Source organism: Lolium perenne, chromosome 7 (assembly GCF_019359855.2).
Source record: "Lolium perenne isolate Kyuss_39 chromosome 7, Kyuss_2.0, whole genome shotgun sequence".
Classification (NCBI taxonomy): Eukaryota; Viridiplantae; Streptophyta; class Magnoliopsida; order Poales; family Poaceae; genus Lolium; species Lolium perenne.
Genome location: NC_067250.2, coordinates 29,118,061 through 29,128,961, shown reverse-complemented (window position 1 = coordinate 29,128,961; position 10,901 = coordinate 29,118,061).

Below are 10,901 nucleotides of genomic sequence, written 5' to 3'. Positions count from 1 at the left end.
GGCCTGTGGGGAGGGTTCGGGATCTAGGCAAGATATTTCATTGTTACCGAATGAGCCCTCCATGGTCGGTGGGTTGTAGCTTCCGAACCAGGGTTAAAAGGGTAAAACTGGTCACGGGATTTTCGAATGGATGCGGCGGGATGATTTGGCGCACGGCCGAAATTTTCAGTATCAAGCTACGAGCAGAACGACAAAAAATAATGTTCTTCCCCAGGGAGCTCTCATTTCTTCCTCTTCTCTTTCTCTCTCGAGTCTCTCCCACTCCCCCGGCTCCTCTCCCCCTTCTCTCCGGCGGCCTCGCCGACCGGAGACGAGGCCGACTTCTCTCTGTATATCGTACACCCTCCGAACTAAATTAATTGATTCAACATTCCTTAGACGTGTATGTATCTAGAGTAAAAACATGTGTGGATACATCCATATTTAGATAAGCAAAGTTGAGTCAGCTAATTTGGATCCGAGAGAGTTAGTGTTGTTGTAAGCTTAGATCCAGTGTTTCCCATGAGCAGAATGGTGCAATGGAGTCGGGATCTCGTCATCGGCTTCAGATCTGGCGTATGGTGAATCTGGCGGATCAGATCTGTTGGATCTTGCCGGCCAAACCCCGATCTGGTGCCATCAAGGTCATGGCGCTAACGGTGAGGCTTGCTTGGTCAGTGCTTCAGATCTGGCCAATGGGAAAGTCAAGCTGCTAACGTTCACAAGCTCGGGGCATACGACGGCGTCATCCGTCTTGCCCGTGAACATCTTGGCCTTTCAGCGGCCCTTCTCAGAGCCAATATGCCATTGCTGAGGCCCTTCTTCTCCTTCGTCCTGGTGACTACCGGTGACACCGTCCCAAGTGGTGCGTCCCCGGTGATAACCCACAAGTATAGGGGATCGCGTGTAGCCTTTTCGATAAGTAAGAGTGTCGAACCCAACGAGGAGCTAAAGGTAGGATAAACATTCTCTCAAGTTCTATCAACCACTGATACAACTCTACACACACTAAGCGTTTGCAATATCTAGGAAATAAAACTAGAGCGATAACGGGTATGAGAGGTGACTTTGCGGAACAATAAAATACACAACAGCAAAGGAAAAAAATCTGGGTGGTTAAGACCCCGGCACATATTCCTCCAACAGTAGCTGCTCACCCCTCCTCTGCCGTTTCGCCTCCTTCTCCATCGCCATCGCCATCTACTGCTGCAGAGGTTGCTCTTGACATCGCCATGGCTACCTTCCCCGTCAACCCTCTCCCATTTCTACCTGATGGCATGACAGTGGATCAAGGACCAGTGAACAGGAAGGTACGCTCAGATTTGGTAGTCCCTGCTATTGCTCCGCTTCAGAATGATCGAGTTCTCATAGCAGAGACGAGTAGATTTATTCCGATTCAGCATCGTGAGCAGATGAGAGAAGATGTTAGAGATTGGTTAGTTACTGAAGGGTACATTGTGCGTTACTATGATGATCACCCTTTTGGCTTGGGTGTTTATACTTTTCCTGATACTCTGACTGCTGATGCTGTTAAGGGATTGACTTATGAGCTTGATGAGATTACTACTGTTACTTTTGTCAAACACAATGAAGCTAAGAACATGAGGTTGACTGCTTTTGGTAGAGAGACATGGATTTTATATCTTGGTTTTCCTCTAGATTACCAAACCACAGAGTATGTTCAGAATGCTGTTAAGGACTTTGGTCTGCTCACTATTTGGCAAAACCCAAGAGGGAACAAGAAATTTGTCTTAGTTAAGGCCTGGATAGTAGATCCCAAATTTGTTCCAAGATCTCTTGTCATGCATCAATTAGGTGGAGCAAGACATAGTTGGACTGTGCCTGTGATTATGCTCAGGAGTGTGGATTGGAATGCCCATGAAGCTTATGTGCCACCACCCCCAGAAGACCCAGCACCTGATAATGGTAACCCACACCCTCTTTATGGTCATGATCTCACAGCTGAGCAGCTATACCAGCAGCAACTGGCTTTATGGTGGCAACAAAATGGAGCAGCAGGGCAGCATAACCAACATGGTCATCACCCTCATGGTCACCATCATCAACAGGGACAGCAACATAATCCTCATCTTGAACACCAGCATGGACAACATCAAGTATTACAACACCATCAAGCACAACAAGTCATTGTTAATCTTCAGTTAGATCAAGCACCACCCTTATTTAATTTCCAACATATGCTGGCAGAACAAGGAGCTCTTTTCACTGATGGTTTATTGCCTCCTAATAATATGGTAGACAGTCCTATGCAAGCCTGGAATGATAGCTTATCAGCTGATAGTTCATCAAGTTCTTCTGTGGGGGATAATATGCTGATTGATGTACAGCCACCTGTGCAGATCAATTCTGTGATTTTGCATGAGGGCAACTTTGCAGCACTTCAGTCAGAATTATGGGCCAGGGTTACTTTGGCCAGAGCTACTTTATCTGCCTGTGGATCCCCTTCTGTCAACCAAGATAACTGTCGGTTTTTGTCAGTAACTGTGGAGATGCCAGCTTCCATATTACATGAAATGGTTGGAGAATTCTATACACTGTATCAGAGTAGACTGGTTGCTCGGAAAACTGAAACCACTGTCACACCACCAGTGTTGTCTCTAGAAAGGAATGGACTAACTCTAGCTGATGATGCCAATATTGGCCAGAAAAGGAAGCAAGCTCTCTTACCTGCACCAGAGTGCTCTTCACAAGTCAGGAGAAGCACTAGATCAAACAAGTATGATGGCTTCAAGCAGAACAACAATCCAGATGTCAAGCCACTCAAATCAAAGGTGAAGCCCAGGAAAATTCCAAGAGTCAAAGAGAAGATTTTGATCAAAGAAAAGGAGTCTGCTGCCTCTACTGCTGTCTTTCCTGACACTCCTATCCAGGTCATGCAATCTATTGCTGTGAATCTTTGTGGAGTCCCTGCAGAGGAGATATCTCCCCAGAAGCTGCTCTCCACCCTTCAGGAGGAAGATCCAGAAGACAATGTTTAATTTGTCTCTTTTATCTGTAATAAATAATGAACATGTTAAAGCACTGGACTATTTTGTGCTGGAATATTAGGGGGCTTAATGCCAAATCTAAGCAGCTTGCTCTTATGAATGCTGCTCTTACAAGTGGCTGCTCTGTTATTTGCTTGCAAGAGACTAAGAAAAATGATTTTGATATATCTTTTATTAAATCTTGCTGTCCTAAGAGATTTGATGATTATGTTTTTATTCCATCAAATGGTGCTTCTGGTGGTTTAATAATTATTTGGGACAGTTCTGTGTTTTCTGGCATGGTTATGCACTGTGAATCTTTTGCCATTTCTGTGCATTTCACATCTACACAATCTTCTCAATCTTGGACACTGGTTAATGTGTATGGCCCTTGCCAAGGTGAAAAAAGACAGGATTTTGTACAGTGGTTATATAATCTTAATATTCCAAATGATGAAGACTGGCTTTTATTAGGGGATTTTAATTTCATAAGATCTCCAGAAAATAGGAACAAACCTGGTGGTAGTGTGACTGATATGTTTATATTTAATGATATTATCAGAGAACAAAATCTAACTGAACTGCCAATTAAAGGGAGGAAATACACATGGAGCAATATGCAGGAAGATCCTTTGATGGAACAGTTAGACTGGTTTTTCACTTCTTTGCACTGGACAACTGTCTATCCTGCTACATTTGTCACCACACAAGGAAAACCAATTTCTGACCATGTACCTTGTGTTATCACTATCAAGACAGCTATTCCTGCCAGTAAGATCTTCAGGTTTGAATCCTTTTGGGTGGCACATCAGGGGTTTCAACAAACAGTGGAACAAAGCTGGTCCAAACCAACACACAAAAAGAATAGTGCTGCCAATTTGAATGCTAAATTTAAGAGGTTGAGATATGATCTTAAGTATTGGAGCAAGTCTATTTCCAAGCTAACTATCTGTATACAAAACACAAATAATGCATTGCTTGAGTTGGATATTATTGAAGACTGTCGACCTTTATCCCTTGCTGAAACAAATTTCAGGAAGATACTCAAAAAACACTTGATTAAATTGTTGGATTACCAAAATGCTTATTGGAAGAAGAGATGTACTATTAGGTGGACAAAATTTGGGGATGAAAACACAAAGTTTTTCCACTCCATTGCTACTGAAAGACATAGGAAGAATTCTATATCCTCTTTACAAGCATCTGATGGGACATGTGTCACTGAACATTCAGAGAAAGAGCAAATTATTTATGAGACTTATAAACAGAGACTTGGCACCTGCTCTACTCCTGCCATGCAGTTTGATCTAGAAGCCTTGATTGAGCCAACAATTGGTTTGCATGATTTATCCAGTCCATTTACTAAGGAGGAGATTGATGAGGTTATAAAGCAAATGCCTGCAGACAAGGCACCTGGGCCTGATGGCTTTAATGGACAATTTTTAAAATCTTGCTGGCAAATAATAAAGGAGGATATTTATCAGTTGTGTTCTGAATTCTATGATGGGCAACTGGACTTGGAGAGTATAAATATGGGTCATATCACCCTTATACCAAAAATAGGTGTCCCAGAAGGAATCAATGATTATAGACCAATTACACTTCTTAATTGTGTGCTCAAAATTATAACCAAGTTATTGGCCAATAGATTGCAGAAGGTGGTCTTACAAATTGTGCATCAAAATCAATATGGATTTCTTAAAGGAAGGAATATACAGGATTGTTTGGCATGGGCATATGATTTTTTGTACCAATGTCAGCAGTCAAAGAGAGAAATAATCCTTCTTAAACTGGATTTTGCAAAAGCTTTTGACACTATTGATCATTCTGCCATGATTAAAATTATGAAACAAATGGGATTTGATGACAAATGGCTCAATTGGATAAACATGATATTTGCTTCTGGAAAATCTGCAGTACTACTTAATGGAGTTCCTGGCAGACAATTTCATTGTAGAAGGGGAGTAAGACAGGGAGATCCATTGTCCCCTCTCATTTTTGTGCTAGCTGCTGATCTATTACAATCTGCTATTAATAAGGCCTTCCTTCAAGGAATCTTGGAGCTCCCCTTTCAGTCTGAGTTTATCAAAGATTTTCCAGTGATCCAATATGCAGATGATACTTTAATTATTATGCAAGCTTGCTCTACTCAAATAGCCATAATGAAGGATATTCTTAATAAGTATGCATATTCAACTGGGTTACAAATTAATTACCATAAATCTTCTTTGGTGCCAATTAATCTCTCTGAAGGAAATGCCCAGAATATGGCTGCACTATTTGGTTGTAATGTTGCTGTCATGCCATTTACCTACTTGGGATTACCTTTGGGAACAACAAAACCTACAGTACAGGAAATGATGCCTCTCATAGACAAACTTGAAAGAAGAGTCTCTGCCTCCTTTAACATGATGTCATATAGTGGGAGAGTTTCTGTGGTGAATTCACTAATCACATCCATTGCAACTTTCACTATGTGCTCTCTGAAGCTTAATCCTAAGATTTTGGAGACTGTTGAAAAAATTAGAAGGCATTGTTTATGGAACAAAAAAACAGAGGATGGGGAGAAATGTAATTCTTTGGTAGCCTGGGATATGGTCTGTAGACCTAAGGACAAAGGAGGACTTGGAGTGCTAAACCTTAAAATTCAGAACCAAGGCTTGTTGCTGAAATATTTACATAAATTCTACAACAAGGAGGATACTCCATGGGTTCAGTTGATTTGGAATACTTATTACAGAGAGCATATTCCCCATAGCATTGCTCCTTGTGGATCATTTTGGTGGAAGGAAGTTTTCAAGTTATCTCCTATTTTTAGAGGGATTGCAACAGCGAAAATTGGAGATGGTACTTCTGTCCTATTTTGGAAGGATTTATGGTTATCACATATTACCAATGAACAGTTCCCAAGAGCCTATTCTTATGCCATCAGGGAGGATTCTTCAGTTAAGGAAATTCTAACGGCCTCTAGGCTGTCGGATAATTTTTTCCTCCCTCTATCTCCAGAAGCAATGGGTGAAATAAGAATGCTACAAGCACAAACTTTGGAGGTCACACTTACAGAAAATAGCCATGATACCTGGACTTATGCCTGGGGGTCTGAAAACTACTCGCCAAGAATGTACTACAAATTCTGTTTCAAGGAGATTACACCCCATTGTGCTTTCAAATGGATCTGGAAGTCCAAATGTACACCCAAGTTGAAGTTTTTTGCCTGGTTGGTCTTATCTGACAGGTTGAACACACGCAACATGCTTAGAAGACGACATTATCACATCAATTCATCATATGATTGTGTGCTTTGTGACAAAACACTTGAGGAAACAATTGAACACCTGCTATTTCATTGTGAGTTCAGTACTTCTTGCTGGAATGAACTGAACTTCCACTGGCAACAAAGTGGTACAAGATTACAGATTATTGAAAAAGGGAAAGAGCAATGGAAAAGCCTGATGTACATGGAAATCTTTACTGTTGGAGCATGGTGCATATGGAAGGAAAGAAATGACATGATCTTCAAGAACATTGCCCCGACAGTACATTCCTGGAAGAGAAGGTTCAAAGAGATTTTCCCACTATTAATTCATAGGACCAAAGAGGAATTACATTCCTTTATTCTTGCTCTCTCAAATAACCTCTAGAAAGTAGATCTGCTTCTTCACACTTTTGTTTTTGGAGATCCTCTCCATTCTTATGTACAGTATGTGATGTAACCTGATATCTTATAGTAATACAAAAGGAAAACAGTAGGAGCCTTTCCTACTGTTAGAGTTTCAAAAAAAAAAAAAAAAAAATACACGGAATAAATGTTAGTGCTGCAGCAATAAAACAAACTAAACTAACAGTACCATGAGTGTGGAAAGGCGGTGGTAATAGTGGTGGCTTTGTCCAAGATCAATTAGTGAAGATCTTGGGTTCAATGTCTTCGATGCAGCTTTCTATGTAGGAGAGGCTAAATATACATGCTCTCCCTCCGGGATTACAAGTACTACATGATTGGCGTGCTAGCAAACATCCGTAAATACTAGCAAGCATTAAGGTTTCCCCAACCATAGCCTTAAGTAAATGGTCCTCTTACTCCATACATGCAACTATCCGGTTCGCGTCCTTAGGTTTCTGTCACTCCGGCAGAACTTCCCCCTTCTAGTATACAAGTACTACCAACCCTATGGTGCTTGATCCATACGCGCACAAATATAATGGGCACCAAGGAAGGTAACATATCAACATACAACTCTAATGAACCAAAGAGAAACAACCAATCAATCAAAGAACAAATAAACTATGGCAACATGACATAGATCATAGGATTATAACTTATAGCATCAAACATCATGTTTACATAGGGCGGTACAGAGGTTTGTGAGAGGATGGACCACTGAATACAATGAGGAGTTGGTGATGGAGATGGCGGTGAAGACGTTGGAGAGCTCGGCGAGGAGCGCCGGGAGGCGGAGGCGTGGGCGGCGCGGGGGACTCCTTCCCCGCCGCCGGCATCATGGGGGAGCGCCGCCCCTTAGCCTTCTTATTCCTTGAGTTGGTGCTGGTGTAGATGAGTGTTTCCCCCTGCCAAGGAGGAGGATTTTTGTGACAATGCTTGGGGGCCTCCAAAAATAGGGTTTCCTCTCAATATATAGTGTTGGAGATGCAATCTAGGCCATGGGATGGATGCCCCTTTGATCCAAAGGCTCTTGGGCACCTCTACAACCTTCCTAGGACTCCCCTTTGTCCTTCATGAGCCTCACAACTCGTGGTTGGGCCGAAATATCCAGGTATGGAAAGAGTTTGTGTCAAATACGTCACTAACTTTCGGAGTCCCGAGACTGCACGAACCTCCGCAGTAATTCTCCAATCCCATTTTCATTAGTAGTACAATTAATATTATCAAGTAACATAGGACCATCATCTAGAGATTTATCATAAACATTTGCTACGCAAAACTCTTTAGTACCATGCATTTCAACATCAGGCACAAACAAAGCATTATCATAAGATTTATCAAAGTAGCATGGATTATCATAGATAACAGTAGCATAATTATTCTCACAAGTTTTACTCATAGGTAATATTTCAAGAGAATCCACAGGAACATAACATTCAACCTCTTTCGGTAAGCATGGAGGACAATCAAATAGTGTAAGAGATAAAGAGTTACTCTCATTAGAAGGTTGGCATGGGTAGCTAATCCATTCTTACTCCTTTTGTTCATCACTCTCCTCTTATTTTTCATCCAATGAGCTTTCAGGTTCATTAGTTTCCTCCTCTTTTTCATTTAATGAGCTTTCAGGTTCATCAATTTCTTCTTCCACTGGTTCCTGCAATTTGTGAGTGCATTCTTGTGCATTAATGAGTCTCTCTTTATAATCAATGATATAAGGATTATCACTGTAGCTTTCTATGCAAAAATTAAGGATAGAAGAGACATAATCTTTAAGGTCCTTACAAACAACACAAGTTTCATAATTTTTAGCAATGAAGGATTCGATCTCAGAGGCTCCCATAAACAAAACAAATTGTTCTACTTCTTCGAACCCAAAATGAATATAGCTATTACGATTAGTTCTTAATTAAAAATTCCTCACTAAAGCCACATTGAAATTTAAGATGTTTAGTATCCTGTTGAGAGCAACAGTTTATATCATGCCGTTTAAGCAAGATTTTAGCAATTGTATCCAACTTTTCTATCACAGCACTCATAACTTTACCCGTTCTTGATTCTCTATAATTCATATATAATTCTATAAGCTCCAAATAGGTTGTAGGTTCTCCCATAGCAACAATTTTTAATTTTTAGGTTTTTCAAATTTTTATGGATTTTTGGGTATATGAGAAAAATAAAACAAGACAAAAATAAACTAGGCAAAAGTAAACTAAGCAAAATAATACTAGACAGAAAGAAACTAAGCACAAATAAAATAAAAAAAGTAAACTAAGCAAAACAAAATAAAATAAAACAGAGAGAGAGGTAGAGTGTACTCCCCAGGTGAACTTATGAGTAGAGCTATGCCTCCCCGGCAACGGCGCCAGAAAACAGTCTTGATAACCCACAAGTATAGGGGATCGTGGCAGTGTTCGAGGGAAGTAAAACCCAAATTTATTGATTCGACACAAGGGGAGGTAAAGAATACTTATAAGCCTTAACAACTGAGTTGTCAATTCAGCTGCACCTGGAAAAGCACTAGTAACAGGGGTGATGTGAAAGCAGCAGTAATATGAGAGCAATAGTAATAGTAACACAGCAGCAATATCAGTAACACAGGAGCAATGGCACCGGAAAATAGTTGATACTACTTCCAATGACATATAGAACAAGTATATGATGATGAGAGATGGACCGGGGTTCCCAGCGATCTACACTAGTGGTAACTCTCCAATAACAAGTAACAAGTGTTGGGTGAACAAATTACAGTTGGGAAATTGATAGGATTGATAAAGCATTAAGATAGACCATCAATTCATTAATCATGTAGGCATGTTTTCCATATATAGTCGTACGTGCTCGCAATGAGAAACTTGCACAACATCTTTTGTCCTACCAGCCGGTGGCAGCCGGACCTCAAGGGAATCTACTGGATATTAAGGTACTTCTTTTAATAGAGCACCGGAGCAAAGCATTAACACTCAGTGAAAACATGTGATCCTCACATCACCGCCATCCCCTCCGGTTGTCCCGATTTCTGTCACTTCGGGGCCTTTGGTTCCGGATAGTGACATGTGCATACAACTTGTAGATACAATCTAAGCAATAATTATAGAGCTTAAATCTAAGATCATGCCACTCGGGCCCTAGTGACAAGCATTAAGCATAACAAGATTGCAGCAACAATAACTTCACAAACTTTATAGATAGACTAATCATAATGTATCATCCATCGGATCCCAACAAACACAACACCGATTACATCAGATGGATCTCAATCATGTAAGGCAGCTCATGAGATCATTGTATTGAAGTACATGGGATAGAGAGTACCAACTAGCTACAGCTAGAACCCGCAGTCCATGAGGGAACTACTCACGGAGCATGATGGAGGCGGTGGCGTTGATGGAGATGGCTTCCGGGGGCACTTCCCCGTCCCGGCAGGGTGCCGGAACAGATACTTCTGTCCCCTGAATTGGAGTTTCGCGATGGCGGCGGCGCCCTTGGAGTCTTTCTGGAGTTTCGTCAATTGGTACTGCGTTTTTAGGTCGAAAGGGCTTAAATAGGTGAAGAGGCGGCGCAGGAGGGGCGACAGGGTTGCCCCACACTAGGCCGGCGCGGCCAGGGTGTAGCCCGCGCGGCCCACCTGTGTGGTGGCCCCCTGGCTCTCCTCCGACTCTCCTTCGGTGTTCTGGATGCTTCCGGGAAAAATAAGATGTTTGGCGTTGATTTCGTCCAATTCCGAGAATATTGCCCGAACAGCCTTTCTCGAACCAAAAACAGCAGAAAACAGGAACTGGCACTGTGGCATCTTGTTAATAGGTTAGTTCCGGAAAATGCATAAAAACATTATAAAGTGCAAGCAAAACATGTAAGTATTGTCATAAAACAAGCATGGAACATCAGAAATTATGGATACGTTGGAGACGTATCAGCATCCCCAACTTAGTTCCTACTCGTCCTCGAGTAGGTAAACGATAAAAAGAATAATTTCTGTAGTGACATGCTACTTACATAACCTTGATCATACTATTATAAAACATATGAGATGAATGAAGTGACCCAAGGCAATGATCTATAGTTGCTAACAAATAGATAACATATAGCAAAACTTTTCATGAATAGTACTTTCAAGACAAGCATCAAAAGTCTTGCATAAGAGTTAACTCATAAAGCAATATATTCAAAGTAAAGGCATCGAAGCAACACAGAGGAAGATTTAAGTTTCAGCAGTTGCTTTCAACTTTCAACATGCATATATCATGGATAATTGTCAACACAAAGTAGAATAATAA